Here is a 17,645-nt window from a genome sequence, read left to right on the forward strand (position 1 = left end):
GCCTTTATTTAGGTAATTAATGCTTTCCTAATGCTTCCCCTAGTCAAATGCGGGAGGTCATTGTGAGAAAGAACACCCTATTTACCCCCACCCCCCAAAAAAACAAGCTGCCTATTACATTAGTTTTTCTTTCATTTCCATTTACTTTTCCATCTGCGTCTTTTTCTCCCCCTCCTATCTTAATTTGCAGCATTGAAATGTGTTTTTAAACCTTTTCACCTTCTGAGATGCTCTGAAAAGATAAATAAATATACAAATATTGTTTATCAGATGAGCAACAACTGAGCTTTATGAAACCAGCGCACACAGAAAAACCTGTCTTTATATCACTTACAAGACCAAATCATAGAGCATTGAGAGTCTGACCTAATTCTGAAGTAAAACAGCAGAAAAAATAGATGCGGAGAGAAGCCAAGACTGAGGTCACAGAGGCTGTAGGCTTTGTTTTTGGTGTTTGTTTGCTTTTGTGAACAAAAGACATTTCTGTGAATAATGTCACTTTAATTGCCTCCTATATACTTATTGGACAGGTATATTTAAATACATTATGTAGTTCATAAAAGTAGTTGAAAAAACTAAAGTACTAATAATCCCATAATGCACAAGTTAAGCTATGGGCTATAACTTGAACCCTGTATCCGGTGACCGAACTGGTGATACATAATGATGCATCTCTATTGTCACATCACACAATCATTTTATTAAAATTTTGACTGCCTGTGTTGTTAACAGAGTGAAATTATTAAACATTTTCAAATATATGCTGCCCTTAATGCATTTGGTATCACAACTTACTTGTGATATCAGCTAGTATTTGTCTTTGTTATTTGTTTTACTGGAGCAGCTGAGGGAGTTAAGCCAGAGACATCCACCTTCTCTGCCCAAAGAGGAGAAACAGAGAATCAGACTGAGTAAATGTCTATGTAATAGATGAAGCTACTGCTCTGAGCAACATTTTCTCTAAAATGTGTCCTGTGTACAGCGCTGCCTGAGACAGTAAAGGTATCAGAAGTTAGGTCTTACAAAGCATGGCTATTAGTAAACAACAGTAATGGGAGAATCGGATGTGAATCATGCAAGCAAGGGAGGATGTCTGCTTTAAACAATGCACCCTGCAGCAGCCGTGGCATGATAAACTGGGAATCGATTGTGGCACTATTATGCTGTTTATTTGCATTTAGATAGTTTTATCTGCTTTGCAAAGTTGATTCCAAGGTGTTCGGTGTGTCTTCCCAATAAGAACATTAGAAGACACTTCCACATCATGGGAGAGTAAGATAAGGGCTTTATGCAGAATTATGCACAGATATAGCGGCTGCTGTAGGATTACTATATGGGCGCGTGGTGCCTGCTGCAAATTAAAACCCAACTCTAAGGCATCAACAGCCATTAGAGGTGAGCTTTTAACAAGATAACGCTCTCTCAGATCAATGCTGCAAAGATTCTGAAGGTGTCATGAATTGGTGCTAACAACCAGCCTTGTCTCTTCCAAAACAGATACACAACAGCTCCTTCTGAGGCATCCACATAGGGCTAAGTGGTATGATCACGCAGAAAGACATCAGCTATATGATTTCCCTGATAAACAAGCCCATTTATCTGCCTCGTTTTGCTCCTCGTCCCTTCGGGCCTTGTCCCTCTCTTCCACCTCATTAATGATGTCAATGTATGGATAACAGTGCGATTATTCCTGCATGGCTCTTTAGCGCCTGGATGTGTCACAGCTTAAATGACCCTTGATTGCGAGGATTTAGCTCGGATGAAGAACTGAAAGACATCATGTGTGGGTTTTTCTGTATTATCATGTCAGGGAAGAACAAGGAAGAAAGGTCTTGTGCTTTTCGTAAAGGCATTCAGACAAAGCATATTTAACTACAAAAGTGGGGAGAGAAGCAAGGCAAATAAGGATGGGGTAAAAATTTCTCCTGCCTTGACAGATTTAAGTAGCCTATTACATGATGGTGAGGCTTTCATCTATTACTTCAAGGAGGTAGAGAAGATAATCATCGCTGTTATTCCCCATCTGATGTGCCCCTAGCCACCTATTACCCTGTGGCCTGCAGCACTCTCTGCTGAATACAGAGCAAGGGAGCTCTGTCTGTGGCAAACTCTCCAGCTGGCAAGGAGAGAGCAGAGAGGTTTTAATCCAAAAGAGAAAGACAAAGGTATGTTTTTGCCTGTGATTTTTGTCACAAGAGTGTCCTCGTGCACAAAACAACATACAGGAGCTACCAAGCTGTCACTAACCCACTTCCTAATTGTCTTTCATCACTAAAAAATGCTGTTTTTCCCCTGTCTTCTGCTCCAGCCTCCTTCCACAGACATTCAGATATGATATGGGTCATTAGTTCTACTAATCAGCTCTCTAACTAGAGGTTATTACAGCTGAATGTCCGATGTCACTCCTCTCCCTAGGCCTTGCACATGGGCACTCTGATATCTTGTTTCCCACAAACACACTCTCCCTGTGGCTGAATACCAGCAAGCATTCACACCAAGACAAGTCTTTTTTAAAATAGACATGGCTCATTGCACCGATTGAGAGCTTTCAGTTCAAACTTTGCACATTTGTCCAAACTGACTGGTGATTGACAGGTCATTCCTGTTGCCAGCTCATGTTTCAGTTTGAGATCAAGTCATCTCTCTGTTATTTTTCAGCACATCACTGTTGTTTATGCATTCATTCTGATAGGCTGCCTTTTTACTTTCATTCACCTTAGATGCTGCACAAAGACACCTAGCGCCTAAGCTTCTCTATGACAGGGAAAACCCTGCTCTGACAGTTATTAAGAAATGTATACAGCCGCTAGGACAGTTGGTAGGTCATTAAAGTGACAGATTGTCTGACCGCTGGTTTTGTTCACTGTTTTTGTTTTTTCCAGTGCGGGGCTATAGGGCAGATGTTGGAACTTAGGAATAATAAATAGGATACCATTGTTTATATAAACATGAGCTACAGGAAGTCCATATAAAAATATGTGAAAAGTGGCACATATTGTAAATCCATGAACACCGCATTAATATCTTTTCATACAATTCTCTTTCATATGACACTGCTGTACTCATCCTGGATTGTCCTGTCATACTCCTACATGTCAGAATAAGAGCAGATGGGTCCTAGGTGAGCAGCTCTGACTCAGAGGCTTACAGGCGGCCTTATCATCCTAGTTATCCTATTACAATTACTGTTACAATGTCAATATAATTCATTCAATTACTAAAAAGCCTGAGGTGCAGTCGGAAGGATATGAGATTGTCAGAGACTTGCAGAGTGAGGGGAGTGCTGCACACTGAGCTGCAGGAGCTTGAGGGTGTTTTTCTTTTAAATCCAGTAAAATTTTGAACCTTTCCCACATTGACTGTTTTTTAAATGCCAAGAAAGAAGCTGTCTCAGGGGATCAGACAGCTAGGGAGGAATAGTCACTTTGAATTCATAATTACACAAGTGTGCACTTGGGTTTGACTGGCATTCTTATGCCAAAAATAACTTGTATTTGTTATTTTTTTTTTATGGACCGAAATGCATTTTCTGGGAAAAAAGTCCCAAAATGTGCAAACACAGGTGTCAGATGCATCCTTTATTTGTTAATTTAAGTCATTTTTGTTGTGATTAGTTCAGTTAAGTGATATGATGATATATAAAATGACACAATGGGTCTCTTAAACAAATATCTTCCTTAGTATTTTCTTAAATTTCTTGGTAGGTTGTTCTTAAGAAAGGTCCTAAGAAAAGTCTACATGCCAGTTGTTCTTAATTAGCATAGGTTAACTACAATTAAATCCCGATTAAGAAAGCATGCGTCTTTGTGAATACTTTATACGTAGGTTTTACAAACAAATTTGTTCTTAAGAACAGTTGGTGAATGAGACCCAATGCTTTTAGATATAAAGTTTTTAGACTTAGTTTTTAGTGTCTTATGTTGTGATTGTATTTTATGCTTCTCTTGAGAGATGGTATGAAAATAAACTTGCCTTGATTAGCAAATTAAAGTGTTGATTAGTCTGGAAAGTAGTGAAATTGTCTCAGTTGTAGATCCTGTGTCATCATTGTTTCTAAAGTTTAGGTTTTATTCTGGTCACTTGTTGAGATATCCATGATTGGAGAATGAGCAGCACTTCATAAAAACACGCCTCCCTTAGTGATGACATTTGTTGCAGGAATCTCCATCAATATGAGAAGCTTCAGCTACTGTAAAGAATGTGGGTGTACAGATCTCAGCTTTTCCTACCGTAGAGCCCATAGCTCATTTCTGAATTGAGTCATTTATGAAGGATATGGGACTGGTGCCAGAGCCTGGCATGGAATGTATCATTCAACAAGATAATAAAGAAGGAAACAGATGCAGCACAAGAGAACGCTTCCATCCATATTCAGCATGTTCGGTGTGGAAATTTGTCTATTGACCAGGCTGACCGACCTCCTCAGATCTCCTAGGCTGTCATTTCAGCTCATGCTCTGATAAGGGTAATCAAAACAAGGCCTTGTTCCCTGTCAGATGCTTCCCTTTTTTTCCCCCACAGCAAATCAAACTCCCACCAGCTTAACCAAAAGGCCCTCCATACCTTTATGTTCAGGGCTCTCTATTCGACAAGGGTGGTGCCAAATTAGGTCATAGAGGAGAGACAGTGTATTTGCTGTGAATAATGGAAATGATCACATCTTTAAGGCACACGGCAGATACTGACAAAAGCTGGAAAAAACATTCCGCCCACCCTGTCTCAATATAAGAAAGGATAAAATAAATCACTGTAAACCAAGATGTTTGCCCATGAATTATTGTTTGTATTATCTGATGGTAAATATGTGCTTGAGCTAAGGAAAGATGAATAAGGAGAGCGGGTAGGGGGACTGAGATACTGAAATGAGGTTTCTAGTACAGGTCAAGCTTCAAAAATACCTAAATTTCCCATAATACAATTCATCAGCATCTGTCATTAGACTTTGTTGCTGGTGAAATGCTGTCTTCTGTCCATGCCCCTTTAAAATGACTTGTGAGATGGATCTCTTGTCTGTCAGCTGTAGCTGGAGTAACCACTGGTAGCTCTGTACTAAAGAGTGAGCTGAACTTAAATATACTGTGGTGAGTCAGTGCTTAGTAGTCAGGCTCCATCCTGACCCTCGCTGATGGTCTCTAGTTCTTAGCACTGAAAGATGGAATGGGATTGAGGACACAATTGACTAAAACAAGGTTTCTCTGCAGGGTGATCGCCCTCTGTCTTCGTGACTGCAGGAGGATCTCTGTGACCTGGGGGGACCTCAGATGAAGCTGCTGCTTCATGTCGAGATGAGCACACTGAAGTGTATCAGGCTGCTGGTGAAGGCTACGTTTGGATGCCTCATGTCTGAGAATGAGCGATTTGAGGGAGACGAGAGGGCACAGCTCCAGGGCAGAGTGGTGATGTGTTTCAGCTGGCAGGTAGAGGTCCCAATAGTACCTGCAGTTTATTCGTTGTTTACACATTTACTGTCAGGGACCAAACAGTAAGGCAGAGGACACAGCTTTTAAAGTAAAAAAAAAGGGCTTTTTATTAATGTAGTGATGGCCGTCTGACACCAATGCTCCAATATAAGCCTCAAACTCGAAGCAACAATTTCCTTGAGCCACTGCTTCGAAGCTTGCTTTGGCGCAGAAAAAGACACGTGACCGATGACTTCCGAAGAAGAAACTGCTTTGTTCCCCTCAGTGAGTTCCCCTTTGTTCCACTTATATTTTGTGTTATGAAACATTTAAATGGTGCTGCTACATGAGATGTGATCTACAAATTCAGACAGATGTCATTTTCACATGGGACTGGTGCAAATATATTATGGGCTTTGGTTAAGTATGTTTTGGGGTTCATTGGTAAAGAGGTTCATGGGTATGTGGGTAAAGAGGGTGTGCTTGAAGAACAGGGCATTGGGTGTGCTTGTGTTATCTAGATATGTATATCTAGCTAGATAGTTTATCTATTCTGTCTCTCTTCCCCTTTTTCTCTCTGTATATCTTATCTATATGTACAGTGGGTACGGAAAGTATTCAGACCCCCTTAAATTTTTCACTCTTTGTTATATTGCAGCCATATGCTAAAATCATTTAAGTTCATTTTTTTCCTCATTAATGTACACACAACACCCCATATTGACAGAAAAACACAGAATTTTTGACATTTTTGCAGATTTATTAAAAAAGAAAAACTGAAATATCACATGGTCATAAGTATTCAGACTCACATGACAAACCGAACCAACCAGCTGATTTGTATGGCGTCCAAGGCACTCAACTGCTTTGAACATCACTCAAGTGCTTCAAACGTCACTAGTCATGTGATCAAAACACGCCTTGGCACAGTGGTCCAATACAATTGCTTCATGAGCTGCCATGCATGCGTCGGAGCTTCAGGTGCCAGAGGACCATCACTAGTGGTTGTGGTTTAGGTCCTCACTTGCTGAAGGCGAGGGCCAGGGCCAGGGCTGAGGCCTTAACATTTACCGTTTTGTGCAGTTTCTGATTTGACATCTAGGTCTTAGCCCAGTTGAACAGCTATGGGAGATGATTGAGTGACGTGTTAGACAGCTTCTCTACCCCATCATCAAAAAAACAACATGAGGGAACAGCTTCTGGAAGAACGGTGTCCATCCCTCCAAATGTCTACACTATAACTACATGTCAAATGTCACAGACTATAAAATTCAGGTGCACATCAGTTTGCAGCTATCCAAGCACACAGGAGACCAAGTGTTCAAACCATTACTGTCACCAAAAGTCAATTTATTCAAATTTTGTTCAACATGTTTCTCCTTAAGCCAAGATTCTTAGAACCAAGTCAACCAGTCTTGTGATTTGTCTCACAAGGTCACTTGAGCCTGTTAATACTCTGTGCAGCCCCTTCATTTGTTACTCTAAACAGACATTTGGCTATTTAGCATTTATGATGATGGATAATGTCTTTTTACTTACTGATGTTTCTGTTGGTCACAGATGGAAGGAGATGGATAAAATAACAGCACAATAAAAAAAGGGCATTAACGTTAAGGTTTTATTTCATTTGTTTATTTGGTTGGAGAGTTTCTTTGTATTGGGTAGAGAAGTGGTTTCTAGCCAGTTGATGCCCCTGTGGAGCTGTGCAGCTTTGTTTCCTTTCCATGTTTTCACATATCACCCATGTTAAGACATCTTTGCTAGTTAATGCAGGAAAACTGTTATTGGAACCAGAAGTTAAACAAGCAGAGACCCTGCACCTTGAGGGTTTTCACATCATTAGTGTGTATGCATCCATGTAAAACCTCTTCTGGTTGTAGTGCAGCTGGGAGCTTTGCATGTGTTTGACCTAATACCCGTCACCTGTCTCTCCTTGATAGGGCCACTCAGGGCCATGGAGCAGTGGCTTACCTGTGTGGATTGCATTGGATGGCAGCCTAATCACCTGGCCCCCAGTCAGATGCTGGCTGCGCCAAAGCTACGACGGCACAACAGATGGGCCCACAAAGGACCCACCACATCTGCACTCCCAACAGGAAGAGGAGGTGGGAGGGGATAAAAGAAACGGAGCTAATTCCTCTCATCTTCTAATTTCACGCAAATGAGTGCAGGGGATGCACTGGCATCGCGCTTTGGCAAGGTAAGCAGTGAATTAAGTCTGGAACACATTCACCAAGGACTGAAACAAGCTTGGCTCCCTCATGCGGAAGCTCTTAATTAACAACAAGGAACTTTAAATGATACAGTAGCATATTAACAGGCTTGATGTTTGCTCAGTGTGTCTGGGCCACTGAGGTGAAATGATTCTTGTCAACAATATGGCTAAAAGGAAAAGTTTCATTCACATTCTGAATAATGAGACGTATCCACAAATTAAAAGGAAGTAACTGACTTTGTATTGTGGATCTGAGGTTTGTCAACTGTTCGAAACAGTTTTACCAGACATGAAGCAAACTCAGTGGATATTTTAGCAGCAACAATGACTTTTCTGAAATGCTCTAAAATGCCTTTAGACTGTTTAAATAACAATAGTAATTTAAGTAGTTCAAGAGTGATCAAAGCACAGTTGACTATTCCTCCACCCTACCTGCATGTCTTTGTTCCCGGTACCCAGGGTTGCCATTATTCTGGCCAGCCCTGCTCCACCTTAAACCAGTCAGCCACACTCAGCCCCTGCCAGATTAGCATCAAGCCTTACCATACGTTTTGTCTTGCTTGCGTTTCTGACACTAACTGTGTTTCGATTCTGGACACCGACCCCCACTCACAGACAGGATAACAACCAAAGGGGAATAGCAACACTATTAGAACAGCTTTGGTATTTCAACAGGAAATAAATGAATAGTAATGTGCCATGCAGGATCACAGAAGAGTTCAAATCAAAAGTTTGTACCCAGCTGGCAGAAGGACAAGCTAAACAGGTTTTCTGCAGAACCTCAAGTTAACATTAAGACTTGTTTTACAGGCAACATTTACTCATGGTTCTGCAGTGGACTCTGCTTATTATAAATCCTGATGAAACTTGAACGAGTCATTTTGTTATGTTTGTGGGCTTGCTTCCTGTTTTGTGCTTTTAGTTTGGTTAGTTTCCTGCCTTGTCATCTCACCTGCCCCAGCTTTACCCCGGTTTACAATCACCTTTCATTGTTTCCACCTGCTGCTCGTTATCCTCTGGTCACCTGCCTATATATCCTCCTTCCTTCGCCCTCAGTCTGGTTGCTGGTTCATTTTGTCTCCATGCCTTGTTGCCCCTGTCATCTCTGATCTCTCAGCTCACCACTCCTGCATCTCTGCCCTGTAAGTTAAGTACCCATCTCTCATTTGTTCCTGACTTGGTTGGATTTGTCATTTCACTGGTTTGGTTTTCATTTCTGTACCCAGCTCCCTGACCTAGTTTTGTACTTTTTGTGTTACTATGTCAGGTTAAGCCTTGTATTTTGTTCTGTTTCATGTTGCGTTAAAATCTTGACCTCTGCCTTGGCTTGCGTCTGCATATTTGGGTCCTTTCCTTGCATTGTAATGCTAAAGTATAAGGTCTTTAATCGTAGCCTTGTTTTTGTTTCTATATGCCATAGGTTTTCAAGCTTGCTTATACTAGTACTTTTTTGCAATACTTATGAAGTGTTCACCCTCTTTGGAGGTTTTTGTCAGTCTTGTACACAGAATCAAAGTAGGTTTAATGTGACTTTTATGATAGTGATCAACACAATCAGTATCACATCAGAAGGGGAGGACTTTTGCTGTATTATGTCTACATATATCTAATTGTGTTTACGTCACCTTGTGGCAATATTGTGTTGCCAGTTTCCAAAGTCAAGAATGAAATTTCAAAGTTGACTTGTAAGCCAACACTGAAGTTTGTAAAATGACTTTAAAATATTGAAATGTAAACTTCCAAATTTTCACCACACTGATATATTGATTTGTCCTCTAATAATATGGCTTATTGTTTGTATATTTGTGTTCTAAAAGAAACTAAAAGCATAATTGTCTAGAAAAATAATGGTAAAGATTCTTCTGATCAAGTGAAAACAATGTACAGTATCTCTAAAATATAATGGTTTGTGTTGGACTTATTGTCCCCATAAGAATGTCGGGCCCCCACAACATGAGTAACAGGCCACAGGTGTAAACAAACAGCATGTACTGTACAGCAAAACATGCAAATTAAGACATTTAGCTATCACTGACTCCTGGTGCATGTGTATTTATCAGGCTGGTGACTAAGCCTGGATGGCCAACCTCCATCTCTCCCTGCAGATAAATGCAGCTGCTGGCAGCTTAGCAGCACAGTGGGAGTTTCCCCAGGAAGCAGCGCAGTGGGGGTTGAGCCTGGCTGAGTTATTAGCACCATGGATACATTGAGCCTCTTCGGCGTGTTGACCATCATTTGCCTCTCCTGGCTGTTGATGCTGATGTGGGGCCTGGTGAAAGGAGGCCTTTTCTCTGAATGTCCGGTCCTGCTGCAAAAAGATGTCATTCTGCTGCTAAATTATAGGCTGGTGGTGCTCATGGGCTGTGAACTTTTTGTCAGAGGGGCTCAGAGGCAATGATTGTCATCACACACCAGAAATCACATTAAAAATGAGGAGAGACTTCTGCCTGTTTTTCTCAAATAAAACCCAGCAGTGATTTGCATATATTAACTTTTTTGCTAAGCAGTCTTGTACATCTGCTAAGAATTAGTCATTAATTTCTTCCCATAACTTGGCAGGGGTCGCCCTAATGTGACGCAAACTGCCTGCAAACTCCAATGCCAATATCCCCACAAACAAAAACAAAACTGAAGCCTCAATACTTTCAAACACTGAACGTGCACACAAGCTCTGCTGTGGGAGTCTCTGTTGCATCCATGTTTATTCTCGTAATGTTTTTTCCCCCAGCAGTGACAGTGATTTTTCTGAGGAAAAAATCAGAAGTGGCGCACCCAGCTGTGTGACTGGTAATGAAGATGGTTATGAGAACCTGGTCTACGGTGGTGGCAGAGAGCAGACAACTCACCCAGATGGTAAGGAAACTATAATCGCTTTGTCTCTGACTCAAAGCTGCCATCTTGGTTCGTTCATTGCTTCAATTTCCTCTGCAGTGCCTTCCTCGTGGACCAATAGCACCATAACAATTAGCACAGGACACCCCCTGAGTTATCCCTGATTAGACATGTTAGCTTAGCAACAATGAGTTTGATTGCAGTTACCTTCTGTGTTTTCTAATTTACACTCAGCTTGTGGTGTTGCTAAGTTTGAGTACATAAAAAGAGAAAACGCCCTATGAGAGGTTAGTGCTGAAAAGCAGCCAAATTGCCATAGTGCAGAGTTTTATTCCTCTTCAATAACCAGTCACAAAGTCAGTCATTAGCCCCCACATGTGCATAGCTCCAACTCTTATGTCTCATTTAATACTTGTCACATGTGAAATGAACTATCAGGCTACCAAGAGCACTTATGATAACAAAAAATGACAGGAAAATCCTGAAATAAGGTGCTTTATGGGAGCCAGAGCCTACTTTTACAAGGTTAATGAACTTTCACTAACTTTAATAGTCTGTTTTCCAACTCGTGCATCTTCATAAAGCTCCCTTCCCCAAAGTCTGCAGGCGAGAGGTGCCATTTCAAACAGCGGTGCCAGACGCACTCCTGCAACAATGAAAGGAGCTTCATGATGAATCGCATCCATCATTTCCCTCGTTTTGCCATTGTTCACCTCACCTGGCAAACTGTCAGTGGATTACCTTCATTTCCCTTGATGCCAAAAGATAAGGGAATGAAGAAAGTGCAAAGAACATGGGAGTTCTGTAAGCTCCTAATCACCTGGACCAGAAGGACCGTTCATTAATCCTTCCATGTGTAACAGCATTCACACAAACGCACAACCAAACCAGTACTTTACACACAAGCACTAAAATAACAGGTATTTCAAAACAGTACATCTCTGCAGAGGTGAAGCATAGACGGAGTTTATTTTGGGCTCTGCTGCAGAGACGTGTATGAAAAAGAACGTGAGCTGGCAGGTAGCTCTGCTCTTATTGCTGGTAGCCTTTCGTGCCTGACACTCAACTAAGCAGTGACACTGGGTGACATTTAAAACACTTGTGGCAGCAACAACGTTTCAAATGTTGCAATGGCAAAAGGAGAGAGGGATCTCTCTTAGGGGACACACAGATGAAGTTAAAAACGTGTGGCAGTTCATCTATAATTTTGGTGCATCATAAACAATAGCTCAGGAGCCATTGTGCATAAATGGAGCATCAAGGAACAGACTAAAAGTGTCACTTTGTATCAGAGGTGTTTTACAGTAACATGCAAAACTTTCCTCCTTGCACCTTCACACAATAGACCAACAACCATGGTAACAATTAGTTGTGCCAAAAATGACAAATTGTAGTGTAGCAGAGTGCGCTGCTGTGATGACGCGAAGGGGGTCAAAGTCATTTGGCATTTCTAAACTTTCTGAACATGAGCAGAATCAAAATTACTTTTGAATGAAAAAAGTGTCCGTCTGAACATTTACTCACGGATTTTTAATGTAACCTGCTGTTAATTTCTGCCCTTAACTGAAAAGATTAAGGGATGTGAAATATAACTGAGTACATTAATGTACATATATGATATAGTACAGAGTAGGAGTAGAGGATTTCATTTCTCACCAAGGTTTAAAATTCCCTTTATGTTCAGACACATGCAAAAAATGCAAACTGAACTGTCACATTAATACATATTTCCCCCAATATATTCCCCACTCCTCATTGTCAACAGTGTCAAATTGCTCTGGTTTAACAGAAGTAATGAAGTGTCAGAATATGTGAGACAGATGCCAGAATGTGACTGCAAGATAACAAACACCGTCTTGTACAGTTACAACACCACCAGTGTGTGTCTATTCCAGTGAAACTGGCATTCATATGCCCACAAAGGATTAAATGGCAGTGCAGAGGGCCGTTTTGAAACAGTGACTGCAGAACACCTGCTGGTGGCATATATGTGCGGTGTCCACAGCGGCGTTAATGCTGGTTGGCTGTATAAAACTATATTATAACTGGTCTTAAAGATTGAATGGTGGGGAAAAGGAGATGAATCATGACCCTTCTGGCTTTCAAGCATGTCTGTACAAAACGTAATGACAACCTATCCAGTAGTATTTTAACGAACCATGAACCAAACTCATGTGCCAGCTGATTCCTTTCCCTAGATCAACACTGACCACATTGTGATGTGATGGGATAGATTATCTCCTTGGAGAAATTTGTTTTAGGTTAATTATAGTAAACTAAACAGTAGCAATACAACTGTACATTATTACATTCTTCCATTTTAAGTAAGTTTGCATTAAAAATATTCTAGAGCCGAAATATGGTGCTGTTGATCATTGTATTGTTTTATCTGCTTTATCATTTGATCCAACTATAAAATGAAGTAGAGTTGTAGAGGGAAGCTGCATATACTGGAAACACTGCTACAAGTGCTTGACTAAATGCATCATCCTCACTTCCATTATCTTTTTTTTTTTTTTTTTTTTTTAAGCCGGTACATATTTACATATGTCAGAATATTTCCAGAACAGTGTTTGTCATTCTGAATGAATAATTGCAGTACAGGTTGCTACCATTACACATCAAATCACATCATCAGTGCACTAGACAACGCTGGTAAAAGAAGCTACATACATCTTTGTTCCCTTGGTGTAGGGTGTTTAGGCTGGCACGGCCCATTCTGGAGTGTCAGCAGTATCTGCAGGGTGTGTTGGCGTTAGAGGTGAAGGAACTGGCCTGTAATAACAGTGGCTGGGTGGTCTCGGTGTAGGCAGAGCTGCAGTATGTGTATTTAAAAAAAAAAAAAAAAAAAAAAGCATGAATCTTTGAGACAAGAACATGAAGCTCTTTCATATTCACTCGCTACACCTGTAGCCCTGGCAAACCTCAGCTGATCAGCTAGTTGCGGCCTATTAAATCATTTTCTGTATCCAGATACTAAAGGCCAAAAACAAACGCAGGTAAACCTGGCATCACATACAAATCTGTGAAATCTCACTGAAGCTTTGCATTGTTTATTTTCTTTCTACATTGGCTGGGGGTATATGAAGATTAGAGTTAACTGTAACACAGGGAAACCACAAGCAGGGTGACAGAAACTTGGAAGAACAACAGAACCAAAGAGTCAGTCAGGCAACAGAGAGAATATGAACATTTAAATGCAGCAGAGATGTAAACAAAGGCAATGAGCTGGAACAATAAGCTGAGACAATTTTATATACACCACCGTGAGCAGTCAGGAAACATTTTAGGTTTGAGGTGCACAAATTAAACTAGTACAATAAGCAGTTTGCACAGCTGTCATCTGAAGCCCAAGTTAAAGGTGCATTCATTAATTTCTTTTCAGCCCCTAGGGGGTCTAGTGAAACTCAATCTAACGTCCTGTTTCCTGGCAACGATATATGCTACTGATGCCTGGTTGGGACAAACTGTACAAAATGCAGCTGCTGGTCCAGTGTTGTATAAATATGTGCTCCCTCTTTATATCTTAATCCAAATGTCATCCTAACTCTAGCCACCAAGAGGGGGAACAATTGCAGTTTTTAACAGGGGGAAACACGTATCGATACAATACTGGCTTTACTACAGCTCTGCAGTGGCACAGTGTCAAGTGACGAAGCTGGTGAGACAGTCTCAAACAAAGCACTTACGTTACACAAAGCTCCAGTTCCTCCCAAATTAAAATCATATTCAACACAAATGTAAAATCCTGATTGTTCTAGGTGGCTAATACTATCAAAACAAACAGGTTAGCTTTGGATGCAAACAAAAAAACCCTTCTTCTAACCTCGGCTAGGTGGCAGGTAGGGCTGATTTACAGAGTCGAGTCAGTTTTCAAGTCAAGTCACAAGTCTTAAGTTTCAAGTGCTTGAAATCACCTTGACCAGTCAAGTCAAATCTAATTAATTTGAGACAAGTTAGTCAGGTCTGAAGTCTTCTCAGCCCAAGTCATTGAGGGGAAGTACCAGTTAAGTCTCAGATCTTTTATGGGACATTGGAGTCAAGTTACATGTCTTCACAAGAAATTTTCTGGACTTTCAGGCCTCTGAAAATTTGTCATTTTCTTTTTTTTAAACAGTCATATCAGTGTAGATGCTACTTTAGTTTTGTATTGAACTTTAAGTCGAGTCAAATCCCACATCGGTCATGTCCAAGTCAGATCTTTAGTTCCTATTTTTGTGACTTAAGTTTGACTGCAAAAAAAGATTTCTTTTCCCAGATATGAGTTTGGCAGGGGGTGTCTTGGGTTAACTCTGCTGATCTGATCAGCAGTGGTGAAAGCTCTTGGTGGCCTCGGTGATCATGGGCATGACAGCATGTGGGTGTGGGATCATTACTCCAGGACACCTACACCCCTATAAACCCGGTGCAAAAATAACAGTTGTGGGCAAACCAATGTGTGTAGAAACCTGAAGGTCACTCGCACACTGAACACGTTGAAATGAGTCTCACTGAGTCTCACTGAGTCTGTTCCTCTCCACCTCCTGTTACCTCTCTTAACTTCTATTTTCACTGTATTTCCACTTCAGTGTTCTTTATTCTCGCTCACTCACCCTCTCTCTGTCTCTTTCTCTCTTGTCCAGGGTTTAAGATGTCATTGACAAGACTTGAGATGGATGAGGTCTTCAGTGGGTGGCAACCATCAGCTCAGTGCTACAATAGTTAGAAATGATACAAGTCAGAGAATATGATCACCACTGACAGCACTGTTTGCCAGCCCTTAAACTCTGATGCAACAATGTTTGCAGGAAGAATGGCAGATATCAGAAAATCAAACATATGCTCAATATAGTGTGTGTGTGTGTGTGTGTGTGTGTGTAATTGAATAACCTGCATCATGTGGCCTGACAGCCTGAAATAAAACATTTGAATTTTTTTCTTCACTTCATGGGATCCATTTAAATGTAATCAGTGCAAAGTAAAAACAGGCATTTCGGTTCTGTTGAAATATGTTTCTCATTAAAGATGTTGATGCTTTAATCTCCTTCCTTTCATATGCACTGTAATGGGTCTTGAAACAGCTGTCTCACGGGAGGAAAACTCTGTTAGTGCGTCATGTGGTCAAGTATCATTGAAACCCTCTAGAAATGTTGAAGTTGTGGTGAGGGAAACAGTGAATTATTTCAGTTCAAGTGGGTATAGTGGGATGGAGGTGGGGGAGCATGTTCCCCTCTAAATATTTAAAAATAAATTTCAGCCCTTTTCTTGCCCTGCCTTTCATCTGAGACCACATGCAGTCCTACATTTCTTCCCTTTTAAATTACAGCTGTAGGTTTGTGGCAGGTTACTTATTCAATGCAGCAGAAAGAAAGAGAAGAGGTAAAAGCCACCAAGAGCTCCTCCACTGCACTCTGGCTTCAGTGATCCTAGTGTAGGTGTATAGTCTGAGTTCACAGTTTGGGGCTCAGAGTTTAGTTGCTGCCAAGTTTGTTTGCTGTCTACGGATCAATACTTTTGCATTTTTAGATATTTAAACAGTTTTAGTTGATAAAAATAGAAAAACTGTCTGAAGCCCAATAAAAAAAAAAATCCATCTGCACTGTAAACACTCAGCAGATTAGGGCTTTAGTCTTTCTTTACTTTGCATTTGATCCTTTCCCCATTTTTCCCCTCTCGTTTTATTAACAGATATATTTTCTAAGTTGTCTGAACCGTGTCTCTTTGTCTATTATTACAAATATGAGCATGCATCAATAATTCACCCTAATGGCTCAATCTGTACGCTTAAGTGTCAGCTTCCACCTTGCAGAGATTTGCCTTTACATGACTTGTACAAAGAAAAATATCTTGTGTTTGCTCCCTGCAGCGCACACGCACTCCACAGAGCAGATCCCATTAGACTCTAGCTATTTATTTACAGCAGCAGAAATATACTCTTGCTAAGAGAAAATATCAAAACAGGCCAGAGAAGTCATGTGTTCATGTGTGTTGACTTTAGACTTTGGCACTGATCTCACAACAATAACTGACTTCATAAATTCTCACTTGTCTTTCCAGGTTTTTCTCATTTGTGCAAACACTGCAGTCATGTTGTTGGGAAGTCATGGGATTCCTCTGTAAAGAATATATACTGCTGCAGGGGATGATCGTAAGAAGAACTGCTACTGGAAACGGTGCAGGTACTGTCTCCAATACTTCTGGTAACATGTTGGGTTGATGTTATTTACACCTGGCTACTATGGTGCCATTGGTGGTTTGCAATGAATTAACAAATTAAAATTAGTTCTGCTGTATTTCTGCAAAAAATCCCAAGAAGCAGAGAGTTAAACCTTTTGTAAAACAAAATAAATCTGCATTTACACACGTTTTGCACCACTAGGCCGCAGACCTCCACACCAACCTCACTGGTCATGTTAATTTCTTACCAAAATTGTTGTCTAGATTTACATAATTGTCAAACATGGAGCAACATTAGCATTCTATTGGAGTCTTGTTTGTGGTAAATTTAAACTCAGTGTTCACTTGTTTAGCTGTAGTTAGTCTTCACCATCTTGCTTTTTGCCAGTTTATCGTATAGGGAGCCAAATCTCTCCAGTTAAACTCCAAGCACTTTAAATAGACTTTTACCTACAGTATGTAGCAGGCCTGTCAGTGATCGGTTGGTGCTGGCAGGAAACTCGAAGCTGCTGTTGTGTTTTCTTGGCTAGCATGTGAGAAGTTCAGTGAACATTCATTTACCAACTAAAACCCTCTCAGCACCAAACAGCAGATATTGACAGTTGCTGGTAAACGGCACGAAGCATCTAACATCGTAAGGGATATAGTTTCTGCAAAAAACGAAACAGGCCATTGGTCCACAGCATAAAACACTGTCAACATTAACGGCTGTAAATTGCGATATATATTTTTTACATTGTAGCCCAGTGTCCTTCATGTTCTTGTTGTTGGTGTTTTACGGTGGTTAGCAAACAATGAAGTGGTGCATTATCACCACCAACTGGACTGGAGTGTGGAGCAGCTAACATTTAGTGTCTGGTGAAAGTGAACGGTTTTGAAATCTAGAACGTGGGTGGTTGCAGCAGATGGAAGGGTCCAACAAACACCTGAGTTTCACACAGAGAATTGGAAATCGAGTCGTGTGTGACATTTGAGTGTGTTAACCCAATCCAGGGCCCCAATGCTAGCCATGTAGATTTTGTGCCTAAACTTAAGCATGCATA

The 17,645-nt window shown here is 40.8% G+C and overlaps 1 protein-coding gene across 12 annotated transcripts in view; it reads left to right on the forward strand.

The window, feature by feature from the left end:
• The first annotated feature begins 8,681 nt into the window (after nt 1–8,681).
• Nucleotides 8,682–17,645, forward strand: part of mc4r (melanocortin 4 receptor) — a 37,367-nt gene continuing 28,403 nt past the window's right edge. For 11 of the 12 annotated variants that reach the window (XR_002275003.1, XR_002275007.1, XR_002275005.1 and 8 more), the window contains exons 1-3: nt 8,682–8,756; nt 10,343–10,467; nt 16,483–16,604. The gene's annotated coding sequence lies outside the window, so the exon portion shown is untranslated. The remainder of the gene's footprint in view (nt 8,757–10,342; nt 10,468–16,482; nt 16,605–17,645) is intronic. The other variant, XM_020600566.1, reaches the window with a different exon arrangement.

The sequence above is a fragment of the Monopterus albus genome, unplaced genomic scaffold (assembly GCF_001952655.1).
Source record: "Monopterus albus unplaced genomic scaffold, M_albus_1.0 scaffold3.1, whole genome shotgun sequence".
Lineage (NCBI taxonomy): Eukaryota > Metazoa > Chordata > Actinopteri > Synbranchiformes > Synbranchidae > Monopterus > Monopterus albus.